The sequence below is a fragment of the Mustela nivalis genome (assembly GCF_964662115.1).
Source record: "Mustela nivalis genome assembly, chromosome: 11".
In the NCBI taxonomy this organism is placed as follows: domain Eukaryota; kingdom Metazoa; phylum Chordata; class Mammalia; order Carnivora; family Mustelidae; genus Mustela; species Mustela nivalis.
Genome location: NC_139030.1, coordinates 24,911,075 through 24,925,221, shown reverse-complemented (window position 1 = coordinate 24,925,221; position 14,147 = coordinate 24,911,075).

Sequence of the window (14,147 nt, the reverse complement as noted above, 5' to 3'; positions counted from 1 at the left end):
CTAGACATAAAAATTTCATGTACAATAGAGACTTCAGCCCCCTATGGGGAAAAATTAATTGTACCCTATGCATTTCTTTTCCTAGGCCTAAAATGTACAAGTAAAAATAACACATTGGGGAAATCTAAATATATTCAGTTAAGTATGTTAATGGACAGCAGGCATTTCAATTATAAATAATTGCATTAAAATTCTAGTAATTATTATGATGAAAAAAATCATAATCATCATGCTCTCCATCACTAGGATTGGGCCTCTATCCCTGTTGTTTAATCATATTAAAGCTGAGTTTTGTTTACCCATTTAGTTAAGACTTATAGTAAGCTGATAATATGCAAAGTATTGTCCTTAGAAACTATGATGAAGATATGAAATGCAATGTACTCCTCCAAGAAGTTTTCTATTTAGAAAATATGAAGTAATCAACTTAAGTTTTACATGCATGATTAGGAAATAACAGAAGTGGGAAGGAGGTGTGAGATGAAAATGAAGAGTCAGAATTACTAACCTGCAGGGACTTCTAAAATTGAAAAATTACCTTCTACCCTTTACATAAAGGAAACTTCCTTGTAAAATCAGGACTTCAACTGAAAAACTTCAGTGGTTAAAGAAACTGGGAAGGGTTTCTTAGCTCCCCTCAATCTCAAGTACTCACAAGGCTTCTCAGGGTTAACCCAGGATCTGGTCTTTCTTTATCTGTGGAATTCTACGGCTGTTTTTCACTTTTCTTTTGCTCAGATGATAGGAATGCTCCAGAAAACTGGAGCCTTTTTATTGCCATCTTCTTTTAAAGATGATGGTAACACGTGATGAGCAGTGAAAGTTATACACAACTGAGGAATTTTGAACACTACATCTGAAACTAATGATATACTATATGTGGGCTAATTGAATTTAAATAAAAATAAATAAAATTTAAAAACATAAAGATGGTAGTTAATGCTTAGATTTTCATAGATGTCCCCAACAACTTCACACACTCTTTAGTTACACTGCCATTCTATAGAGCTCCGAAGTTTTCGGTTTTTCCTGAGGCTCAGCGAGAATTATCTAGTACCACTGTACCTATGTATTGTACACGAAGCATGTGGAGTCTTTTCCTCTTAGCTCTTCACTGACATGAAAACAGTGCTAGGAATTTTATTCTTTCTTCTTAACTCAAGATTGATTAATAATTTTCCAAGCATGATACCCAAATGTATGTTATTTGATTACAATAATTAGGAAGAACAGCTTTATAATGTATTTGTATATCTATTTTTATTATATTATATAGTTGATACATATATATTTATAAAAATGGAATCACACCATATGTAGTTTTTAAACTACTTTTCCACTCAATAATATATCTTTGTGAATAGCTTCTTCATTATTTTAAAGAGCAGCATATATTCAATTGTTTAAATAAGGCAGTATTTATTGTCCATTCTGCCTTTTAGATGCCTGTGGTATTTTATTCAACAAATAGGTACTATATGCCGGACTTTATTCTAAGCATTTTAAATAAATATTAACATATTTGGTCATCATCACAACTATATGATGCAGGATCTCTAATTTTTGGTTATAACCAGTTTTTAGTTAGTGTCTTTAGACTTGTAGCCTTATACAATCCACAGGAAAATGTTTAGGTGTAAAATTTCTAGATTAAATAGACCGGAATTTTAACTGATAGATACTACTGGTGTCATATCAGTTAATTCTATAAGAAGCATATGAAAGTGTGCATTTTCCCATAATTGACAACATGTATATTCCTTCTCTTTGAGCTTATTAAAAATTAGTAATTATTAGGTAGGTCCTTCTGAATAACCAGTTAGCTCTGTAGGCAACTGTGAATATAGCGGAGAAGTTAAAGACAGCTAAATATCATAACAAAATGAGAACAATGATAACAATGTTGGGGCCTGCTCCACACTAGTAGAAGGTCTGAGTCATTACCACAGTTGGAATGTGTAACTCCCATTTGTAAGAGCCGCTTCTTAACACAAAGACACATTTTCATCCCATTGAGAATTTAGAGTACAAGTTAGTTAGCTTATTTAGGAAGCATTAAATGTTTTATTGACGATCTTCATCTTGATCTGCACTTCAGTTCAGGAGTTGATATCCTGATTTGTCTTTCTCCTGCAGATACTGTAAGAATCCTAGCATAAGGAAACTGTCCCTCTGAGTCGAGGACCATGTCTTGGACATGTTGGTCTTCCCAGACTTCTTTAGAAACCCAGATCCAAGAAATGAGTTCTACTAACTCCTGCCTGATGATTAGCATCCAACCTTCCTCAAATTGCCAAGCTCTCCTTGCCATAACTTGTCGTCTTGCCAACCACCTGCCTGAACCCCTGACTCAGAAGTTCTCTCTGCTTGTTGAAATGTACGTTGCCTGCTGTGATGTCTTCCTGTCTGCCTGTCTTAGTTTGTCTGCCTATCTGGAACCCATCAGTGATGTGCAGCTATTTCTACGATAGGATCACCTGCCCACCTTGTATGGATTTTCTCTATTTGGTACCTGGCTATGGCTGATTGACTCACTTTGTCACTGACAGGCAAAAAACTACGTAAAGTGTCATTACAAAACCGAAGGCTGAGTTGTATTCTCTAGGCGTTAAGTTTAGTGCTGTAATTGGAGGATCCAACCTATAGCAGAGTCAAACATCTGGAATAGCATCTGCAGGTAAAGAGTAAACAGCTGGTGTGAAAGTGTAACCCAAACTCAGAGACGTTGAAAAATATGAGCCTTATTTATCTTCTAATACTGTTCCACAGGCTACTAAGTTGCGATAATGTGGAATGTTATCAATGCCATGCTGTACTAATGATAGCGGCATTTGTTTTGTAGTGAAACCCCTGATAGAGGAGTTTCACTGGGGACAGTGACTTGATGTAATATCTCATATGTTCTATCGGAGGATGTGTATTCTCCATTGAATGAGTCCATACCTTTCTCAGACTCATGTCTTACATCTCAGTGTGTCCTCTGAAATGGAATAGCATGGGATCTATATTAAGGTGTGAGATGTTTCTTTCAACTGCTGTTTGGCTGAATATTATTTCCTGCTTTGTATTCTTTTAATCTAAATGAGCAGATGGGGACAAATAAGGTACTGGGAATTCACATTCACATGCACATTGCTGTGCAATTGTTACCACCACCCAATTCCAGAACAATTAATCATCACAAACTGAGACGTTGTATCCAGAAACTATAACTCCCTATAACTCCCTATAACTATAACTTCTCCCTCCCATCTGTCCCTGGTAACCACTGATCTACTTTCTGTCTCTCTGAATTTGTCTCTCTGAATTTGTCTACTCATATAAATGGAATCATACAATATTTACCATTTTGTGTCAGACACATTTCACTTAGAATAATGTTTTCAAGGTTCATCCATGTTATAGCATGTATTAGTATATTATTCCTTTGTATGGCTGAATTATATTCCATCATATGGATATTTACATTTAATTTATCCATTGATCTGTTGATGGACATTTGGGTTGTTTCCACCTTTTGACTATTATGAATAATGCTACTATGAAAAATTGCTATACCAATATCTGTTCATCTGTTCAAGTCTCTGCTTTCAGTTCTATATAGGCTAGGTCATAAGGCAATTACAGGTTGTTTTTTTGAGGAACTGTTGTTTTCCTCAGTAGCTATACCATCTTAGAGTTTCCATTAGTAAAGGATATTGTTGAAATTTCCACATATCCTTGCCAACACTTGGTATTTTTTTACTTCTTTCTCTTCCCTCCCTTACCCTCCTTTCCCTCTCCTTGGTCCCTCCTCCCTCTTTTCCTTCCTTCCTTCCACCTTCCTTCCTTCCTTCCTTCCTCTTCCTCTTTCCCTCTTTTCCTTCTTCCTCCTTCTTTCTCTCTCACCATCTCTCTCTCTTTTTTCTTTTATATACATTCTAATGTGTGTGAACAGATATCTCAATGTGACTTAATTTGCATATCTCTAATGATTCTAACATTGAACTTTCATGTGTTTATTAACATTTTGTTGATCTTCTTTGGAAAAATGTCTGTTCGTGTCTTTTGACAATTTTTTTTTCAATTGAGTTATTTGGTTTTATTGTGGATGAATTGTAGGGGTATTTTATACTTTAGATATTAATTTCTTATCAGATATCTGATTTGCAAATATTTTCTCTCATTCTATGGATTTCCTTTTACCCTCTTGATAGTGTTTTTGATAGAAGTTTTTAATCTTGATGAGGTCTAATTTTTCTCTTTTTGTTGTCATAGCATGTGCTTTTTGTGTCATATTCAAGAAATCGTTGCCAAATCCAACGTCACGAATTTTGGTATACAGGGTAGTGGTAGTGTAGTGGTTCCAATTTAAATCTTTTGCATGAGGATATCATATTTCTGAACACGATTTGTTGAGAAGAATGTCCTTTTTGCATTGAATAATCTTGGCACCTCATCAAAGGTTATTTGATGATATATGCAAGGATTTATTTCTGTACTCTCTATTTTATTCTGTTGGTCTATATATCTGCCAGTACCACATTATTTTGATTACCATAGCATTAATAGTAAGTTTTGAAAAGGAACTATGAGTTCCTTATACTTTGTTATTTTCCAAGATTGTTTTGTCTATTAGCATTCTCTGGAAATTCCACAGCTGGGATTTTTATATTTCTGCAAAAAATGATGTGAACATTTTGATGTTGTATTGAAGCTGTAGGTTGCTTTTGTGTAGTACTGTCATCTAAACAATATTGTCATGTGATCCATAAACACAGATGTCTTGTCTGACTTTGATGTCAGGGTAATGCTGACCTCATAGGATGAGCTAGAAAGTTTTCCTTTCCCTTTAATTATTTGGAAGGGTTTAAAGAGGATTGGTCCTAATTCTTCTTTAAATGTTTGGTATAATTCACCACTGCAGCCATCTGGTACTTGGTTTTTTGTTGGAAAGTTTTTGATTACTGGTCCAACCTCCTTATTAGCTATAATTTATTCTGATTATCTATTTCTTTATGACTTAGTCTTAATAGGCTTTGTGTTTCTAGAAATCTGTGCATAGCATCTAGGCCAAACTATTTGTTGGCTTACAACTATTCATAGTACTCTTTTATAATCCTGTTTATTTTTGTTAAAGTAGCAATAATGTCCTCACTTTCATTTCTAATTTTAGTTATTTGAGAATTCTCCCATTTTTTTTTAATCAGTCTAAGGAATATTGTTAATTTTGTTGATCTTTTTGAAGAATGTACTTTTAGTTTTATTGCTTTCCCCATTGTTTTTATATTGTCTATCTACGTGCTAACACTTATTTCCTTCTGCTAGTTTTGTGTTTAGTTTTCTCTTGTCTTTCCTAGTTCCTTAAAGTACAAAGTAAAGTCAGGTTGTTGATTTGAAACCTTTCTTCTTTTTTAATCTGTGTTCATAGCTATAAATTTCCCTTGTAACACTACTTTTGCTGCATTCCATAAAATCGATAGATTCTGCTCCCTTTTCTTTGAGAGAGGGAATTTGGAACTGGCTTGACAACTTCTCCAGATCAAAAATGTGCTGTGCCAAGAAAGGGATAGGGAAAAAACAAGTTAAAAAAACCATGAAATTTCCCACGTTATTGAAGATGGGTTTTAATTGGGTATATTTTAATTGGGTATTTGTTTGACAGGCTATTTTTCATCGTTCCGTAAAGTTAGTTCAATAAATTTCTAGTTGTTTTTTATGTTTTCAGGTGGAATGAGGCTCTGGAGGTTCCTAGACTTCCATTTTGCTGACACTACTCCAAGATATAATTTTTAACTTTCATGATCAGGAATGTGTAAATATGCAGTATAAACGTGGGCCTACAGTATAGAATTAATACCTGTGATTGAGCTGATCTAGGGAACATAGGTCTAGATCTCCACTACTTAAGTTCAAATTATGTATCTCTCCCAATAATCATCACTTTGTCCTGAGAAATTCTCTTAATTTTTTTCATGTCTCAGTTTCTTCATCTGAAAGTTGATATACTTGAGGTTGATATACCTCAAGATATACTTGAGGATTTTCATGTGTAAATGAATATAAACCCTTAGAATAATGCTGGTCATATATTTAATTTTCAACAAATGGTCAAATATTGTAACTATATACAATTTGGTGTATGTCAATGTTATTAGGAGTATTTATTTGTATCATCAATCTCCTAAATAGTTTTAATTACTGGTAAAATTCAATTATGATAATTTCTGTGTATGCATATACTAATGAATCATGAATGTATTGTTTAAATTTTTTGATGCTACTTTTTTCCATATTCTATTACTTCAAAATCTCACAAAATAAAACTTGTAATTAATTTTTAATTGAAAATTACCTAAAAATGTCCAATTATACTTTGTTTATCTATTCTTTCCAATAAGCTCTCTGATAGAGAACAGAAATAATAATGTTTACACTTAATTGAGTTAATTTATGTAGGAGGTATCATTCTAGTACTTGATTTACAAGTATTTTACTCACAAATACCATGAAGTTTGTACAATTATAATCTTCCCTTTATACCTAAGAAACCATAATTAATAAATAATTTTATCAGATTCTGTCAGTGAAAGATTATTTTACAGACATATAATTTGGCAAATCTAAAACTATTACTAGAATACTGTACAACTCATTTTGTGGAAGCAAGATTAATGCCTGAGAGGATTTTTATCTTACCATTTTCTTTCTAATTTTTCTTTATTTATTTAATCTAAAAATCAGAGCATAATCAAATTTATAAAATATCATTACAAATGAGAGTTGATCAAAAATATGCAACAATATATGAGAGTCATTGGATCTTACCATTTTTATTGTGTATATGGATGACTCTAGTATTCTTAAAAGAAGAAAGGTCACTCTTTTCGTATGAATAAAACTTCACTTTGTCAAACTGTAAGGGTTTTCTGAGATTAGTCCTTAGCAAGATAACTTATCACTTGTTATTATTATTTTTTTTAATGGCAACAGACACGTCTGTTTCTCACCTTGTGAAATTGGCAAACAGGTATAAGCTGACAAGGAGGTACCTTATCTTCTTTGTTCCCATGATGTAGAACGCACAGGCAATGTTTGGGATGCCAATGACAAATCTAAGGATAGGGATAGAAATAGTGATGAGGATAATGATTTCCTGAAGGGTGAGAAAACCACCTGGGAAAACTCTGCTTCAATCTTTCATTATAAAATTCATTTTTGCAGAAATACAGCCTTAGAGTAAAACCTGGTTCTATGTCCTTCACTTTACCTTTAGTGTAAAGAATCAAGTGAGCAGAAACTCAGCTAATATCAGGGGATTTATTTCTTTATTTTTGGAAAGTGAGTGTCTGCCTATTTCTAGGATAAGTGCTCATTTACTCCTGTACCCTGACTAATATCTCTAGCACAGTATGAATATTGCACTTAACGGTGAAAAATCAAGTTAGATTTAAATAGTCATTAAGTAAAACTTAAAGCACTTTGCGTGTTCTTTGTGAAAGATGACAGAAAAATGCATATTTACAAAAAGATCTATACCAACTGTTTTAAGATGTTAGAGAAACATATACCTTGTAAAAGAAATTTTTTTTTAAAGATTTTATTTATTTATTTGACAGACAGAGATCACAAGTAGGCAGAGAGGCAGGCAGAGAGAGGGGGGGAAGCAGGCTCTCTGTTGAGCTGAGAGCTTGATGCGGGGCTCAATCCCAGGACCCTGGGAACGTGACCTGAGCCGAAGGCAGAGGCTTTAACCCACTGAGCCACCCGGGTGCCCCTGTAAAAGAAAATTTTAAATGAATTGTTTGAAGTGTTAAACTTAAATTCTCTTCAAAATTCATCTATCTAGAAAGAACAACTTTTTTAGTACTTGCACTTTTGTGTTTTTGTTGTTGTTGTTATTTTAAAGATTTTATTTATTTATTTGAGAGAGAGAATGTGAGAGACAGAGCAGCAGCAGAGGCAGAAGGTCAAAGGGAGAGGGAGAAGCAGGCTCCCTGCTCACCACCCCAGGGCTTGATCTCTGGACCCTGAGATCATGACCTTAGCCAAAGGCAGACACTTAACCAAATGACCCACCCAGGTGCCCCAGTACTTATACTCCATAAGAATGGGTGAACATTTTCTGTAAAGGACCAGAAACAATATTTTTGGCTTTGCCGACTATTTGGGCTCTGTTGCAGCTATTCAATTTTGCTGTTTTAGCTTGAAAGCAGACACAGAAAATCCCTTAGGGAGAGGGTGTGTTGTCTTCAATACAATTTTGTTTACAACAGGTGGAGTACCAGATTTGCTCCACAGGCTAGAGTTTGCCGACCCTGTTCTATAAGATAGTTACTGAAGCTTTGGTATATCTTGGGGATTGAAACATATTTAAGTTCAGTGTCAGGGAGAAGAGTCTGGGAAACTTTCATTAAGGAGAAAATCTTGAAAGAGTGGTATACATTTCCGTGGTGCAGTTTATTATTTCTTCCACTATATTTTATTTATTGTAATGCCAGCAATCTGAAAGAATCTCTAAAATGTCCCTTATGTATCTTATCCTTATCCTAGGTCGATGTTGCTTAAATTACAATCAGACATTAATTTAGGAGCTCTGCCTTTGCCCCAGTGAGTCACTGCTCCTCTAGATCATCACAAAGCCTTTAAGGGGGATCTAAAAGAAAGTGGTGTGACGTCCTTATGAGGAATGTCATGGGAAGAAGGATAAATTCATTACTCTCAGTAGAAGTTAAAGATTGGTGGATAGCTCTCTTCGCAGCTCTCTCAATTTGATTAAAAACCAATGGGCTCATATCTAATAAACATACCCTTTCAGTTCCCACATGTAATTTAGAGAGAGCAGCATGAAAATACCCATCAATGTGCTGCTGCACAGTCTGGAGGCATGTAAAGACCTCACGATGTATTCCACGGTTTCCTTGACTAATGTCTCCAACATGACTTGTTAATCTCTACAATGATCAAGTGGCTATTAAAGATAAAACTGTGCTAACCTTTTCAAAAATTAGAAGAGCATGACTACAAGTGAAGCAACAATGGCTTCCCGGAGAGGCAGCCGTGGAAGGGAAAGATCACCCTATCCAGGCAGGAGTAATGTATGCATTATTTATACAGTGTGTCTGGGGTCTGCATGAAAGATGAAATCCCTGTCTGAGAAGTGCCTTTCTCAGCAGGACTATTTTAGTTAAAAGTGCACAATGTAGTCTGCTGCATTTCCATAAGCTGAGTAGAAATGGAGAAAATGGATGTCATTTTTTTTCTCTCTTTTGGTTTGAGTCTACCTAAAAAGAAGACTAATGAATAACATAGGTGAAAAGAAATGGGGTGTTCTAGTATGATGTTGTTTGAAAATTATTATAAAGGGGTAACAAACAAGTACTTAAGATATTAGCTTCTTTCTCTAAATCTGCTTTTAGATTAGATATTAGCTTCTTTCTCTAAATCTGCTTTTAGATTTACCCTATTTAGTGCACACTGTTCTAACCCCAAAGAAAAGAAGCTTATTCTTCTCAAACCCAGCTTCTTCTGCTTTTTACTCAACCATAATCCTTCTCAGAGCTAATAAAGCACTGACCTTAACAACTGATTGAATGATTGAAGAACAAAGAGCATTAAAATACTTAAATATTGACATCCAAAATATTTTTTTCCAGTGCTTTGGCCAGCATCTCAAGACCCTGCCCTTTAAATTAATCTTTTCGATGTTGCCTAGCCAAATTAAAATTTTCACATTTCTTTCAGCCTAATTCTTTCATGATTGCATGCCTTTGAAAATGCTGTCTTCACTGTTTATAATGAATTTTGCTCCTTCCTACCTGACAACTCTGCATCTTCCAGTGAAGTTGTATGTGTTTCATAGGGTGCACCTGGACCTGGGAGTAGAGTGACCCTGTCAACATTCTCTGAATCATACTGAAAGAACTAGTTCATTGCCACTTCTTCTACGAAAGCATCTCTACCTTCAAGGTTGGTAATTGCCTTTCCTGTGTATCCACAACCTTTTATGTACATCTCATTCTATTTTTAAATTTATCACCTTAAATTACAATGATTTTTATGTCTATATTCTCACGATGGAAATAGAAAGTTATAAACCTGATCATACCATCAAGTTCACCTTAGATAGAAAATATAATTGCAATAGAAGATAAAGGCCACAGTTAGCAGTTCTTAATAAAGAATCTTGAGGGAGACAGTTTGGGGTAAATTAAAGATGAATACAAATTCTTTGTTACTTTGCCCATTGAGAGGAATTGGACTCCACCCTTGAAGTGGCTGATTTTGTGACTGGATTCACAAAAGAAAGAAAGAAAGAGAGAGAGAGAGAAAGAAAGAAAGAGAGAGAGAAAAAGAACAGAACAAATGTGGATAGAGTGACTTTCTGGGACCTCTAATGCAGATCACAAGAAGCCTGGAAGCTTTTGCCTGAGCTTCTGGGACAATTTCTTTTCAAGATGCTTCCTTGGAACATTCACCCTTAGATCTCAGTTATCAGATTGTGAAGAAGCCCAGGCCATTTCCAGAGAGGCCCACATGTTGAAGAATTGAAGCTTCCAAGTGACAGTCTGAACTCGATTTCTAGTCAATAGTCAACACCAATTTGCCCTCTATGGGAGGACCAGTCTGAGAATTGAGTCATCCAACCTCAGTCAACTTGCCCTAGGGCCTGCCACATGGAAAGGAAATAAGCACTGCCCAACTCCTGAACTGCCAATAAAAATAAGTGGTTGTTGTTGTTCTAAACCTCTGATATTAGAATATTTTGTAATGCAGCAATAGATAACTAGAACAAGGATGACACATCATGAAGGACAAGAGCGATCCTAGTCATAAATATTCTTATATAGATGAGGGAAACATTAGTAGATACTTAGATGATCGTTATATTAATGATCTTTGATTGGTTTTCCTCTAAATAGACATTATTCTTCTAATATACCTCCAATAGACATACCTTACTCTTCTAATATACATTATATACAAAATAAAGCAGTTAGGGAATTATATATTATATATATGTATATATATATACATATATATATTCAGTATAGTTAAAGAAAAATTATATAGATAGCATCATGAAATGGTGAAACTTAGGGAGGTAGGTGAGATCATCTGCCACTTAGTAGAAAAAAAATTCAAATAATTAGGTGACTTATTCTAAGTCACATAGATAGAGACAGAAAAGGTCAAGATTTGTCCTTTATTCTAGGTCTGGGTTATTCAAATTTAACTATGAGTAAAATAAGAAGGAGGAGGGAGAGGAGGAAAGATATATAACATGATATCAGAGTTCCAGTTTCCCAAAACTCTCAACTGTAAATAAAGCAACAGTTAAAGGACCTTTAAACATGCAAGTTCTCCTGTATCAGCATTAGCCTATTATTATTGCAGGACTGTGTTCAGTGACAGATGGTTGGGTCACTCAGTTACTGGGAGGATATAAATATTTCAAGACTGATTATATATGGGCCTTCAAATTAGAAGATAAAAATATTTTTATAACCTAGATTTTCTTGCATTGAGAAACTCCCCTTATTATACCCACAAGCAAATGTGTTCACCTAGGACATCTGAGACCATTTATCTTGCAGAGGAGTCTCACAAAATGAAATCCAAACCACAATAACTCACTTTAATTGATGATATTTTCAGAAGTGTTCCTAGAATGAGACACTCATTTCTTGGCACATTACAGGTGCCTACACATCCTCTATCCTTTACAAAACCTTAAAACTGGTTGAGAAAATTGAGTGTAGTGAGGATGTGAGAACTGATAGCAAAGGGATGGAGATTAAAGCTTTTTACTCCAATATGGGAGCTACATCATAGTCTCTTGGACTTGGAGGTAACCTGTCAATAAGAGGCTGTATGGGTATTTGTGAAGGGTATAATATCATAGAGAGGCTACTTCTTGCATGCTTCAATTTGTATACCAAGAATTGCACCCAAACATGTGTTTATAAATACCTCTAATTTCAATTTGAAAGGACCATTTTCCATTCTTGTTCAAACCCCGAATTTCACTTCTTGTTTTTTTTTTTACCATACATAGGATGCCACCTTCTTTGCTGTCCTCCTCAGGGCCAGGGTAAGGATATCTACTTTCAGACTGGTCACCTCCTTGATAGTGTTCTTTTCTTTTTAGTCTGAAACAACAATGAAGCCATTAACCATAGAAAGAAAGAGTCATCATCTTGGAAAAAATTATACTCTCAGTCCTGGAACAAACATTCCTTAGAGATAGAATAAAGAAACTTGCTTCAAGTGGCAGAAAAGAAAAAAATAGAGAAATAAATATTTCAAACTACTTTTCCTATAGATTATCCTACTAGTCTTGGATGTAAGTTAAGGCAAATGGTAGGATCAAGAATATCTGCCATATATCTGGGTTTCAAGCCTGATTGAATGGTTGGGCCTCTCCTAAGATGAGGAGTAGTGATTTGGCAAAAAAGATCTATGAACCAGATTTGGCAAAAAAGATCAGTTCATTTTATACAAGTTCAGTGTGAGATGACAGATATCTGAAGGGAGATGCCAAGTTGGCAGTGGGATATAATTGTGTCTAGAGCTCTGAAAAAACTCTGGGCTAATGTAAAATATATGGGAAGTTTGTATGATGTTGAAGATGCCAAGGAAAGTGATGGGAGTAGGTGAGATTGTGCAGAGAGGCTGTATCTAGTGAAGACTGATTTAGAGGTTGTGTAATGGAGGGAGACATGGCTAAAATAATTGAAAATAATAGTGCAGAAAGAGAGAAAATGAGAATGATATGATATCTGAGAAGCTAAGAAGGATGGTGTTCCAAGAAGAAAATGGTCACCGGCAACAGATGTTCCTCACAAGTCAATTAAGATGACAACTTCAATCTTATTTGAACCACCCATGCTATTTTCCAGTTATACAAATGTTTTGTTTTCTAAACATGCCATGATCTCCCTTACTTCTGAGTTTCCATACCTGCCACTCAATCTGTCTGGAATAAATTTACTGTCCTTATTACTGAGTAGGTCATTGTTCATTCTTTAAGGCTTTGACTTAAAAGTTATGTTCTCTGATGGAAACTTTCAGATCTTTCCCAAAATAAATCCCAAGATAGGTCCTATGAGCTCGTGCTGCACCTTGTACTTTATTATTACAACTTTGCAAAAAAACAAAACCAAACAAAAACAAACCTGTTCTTCCTTCCCATTGAACTTAAACCTTCATGATGTGTTTAGAATCACACTTATTTTGTACATCAATATATTCCCAGGATAGTAACTGGAATATAGTAAATACTTATTTAATATATGCTGAACTAATAAATAAGTGGAAGAGAAGGTCTTTTATTCAAAATTGTCCATCTTGGCTTTTCTTTTCAAGCTTTCCCTGATCCCTCTCTGGATGTTCCTCTTTCTCTTTGGAGCCACTGGTAATTCTGTCCTTAAATGTTGGTGTTCCCAGGTTTCAGTTCTTGGCTTTTGAACCTGGCTAACTCAGTTGATAGAACATGGAAGTCTTGATCTTGGGATTGTGACTTCAAGCCCCACAATGGGTATAGAGCTTATTAAAACAAACAAACAAACAAAAAAACCAAAGAAACAAAAAAAAAATTTAAGCTCAAAAATACATTAAAAATTACTGAAAACATGATTAACTATCAGTCTTTTTTGTGAGGCATGTCATTCCTGTGTCCAGACAATAATCCACTTATGAGATATCCCTCTACTATACACATAAATTTGTTACTACATTTCATCATTGAATTTTCAAGGTTTCTTTGCTTTTGTCTTTTACCTACTACATTGTAATCTTTTTTTGAGTTCACCATACTAGAAATAACTTTGTATTTTCAAGGCCTTGCAAATGTACATGTTCAGTAAGTGTTTTATGAATTGAAATTAAACAGCTTCTTGAAACAGAATTGTTATGAGTTTGAAAACTGGTTCTCATCCTGTTAGAATTCAGTTCTTTCTGCATTAGTCTTGTCCCTAGAGCAACCAAGCTACTCTAACATCACATTCAAAATTAATCAGTGTTAAATTTAGATTAATTAATGTCATTGTTTTTAATAAGATATTAGCATATAACTAAGAAGTACTTTTGTTGATAGTGGGTGGTGTTTCTAGCTGAATTGATTATCTTGTTAGGGAAATATTAGAGGCATCATGTTTCTGCTAAAC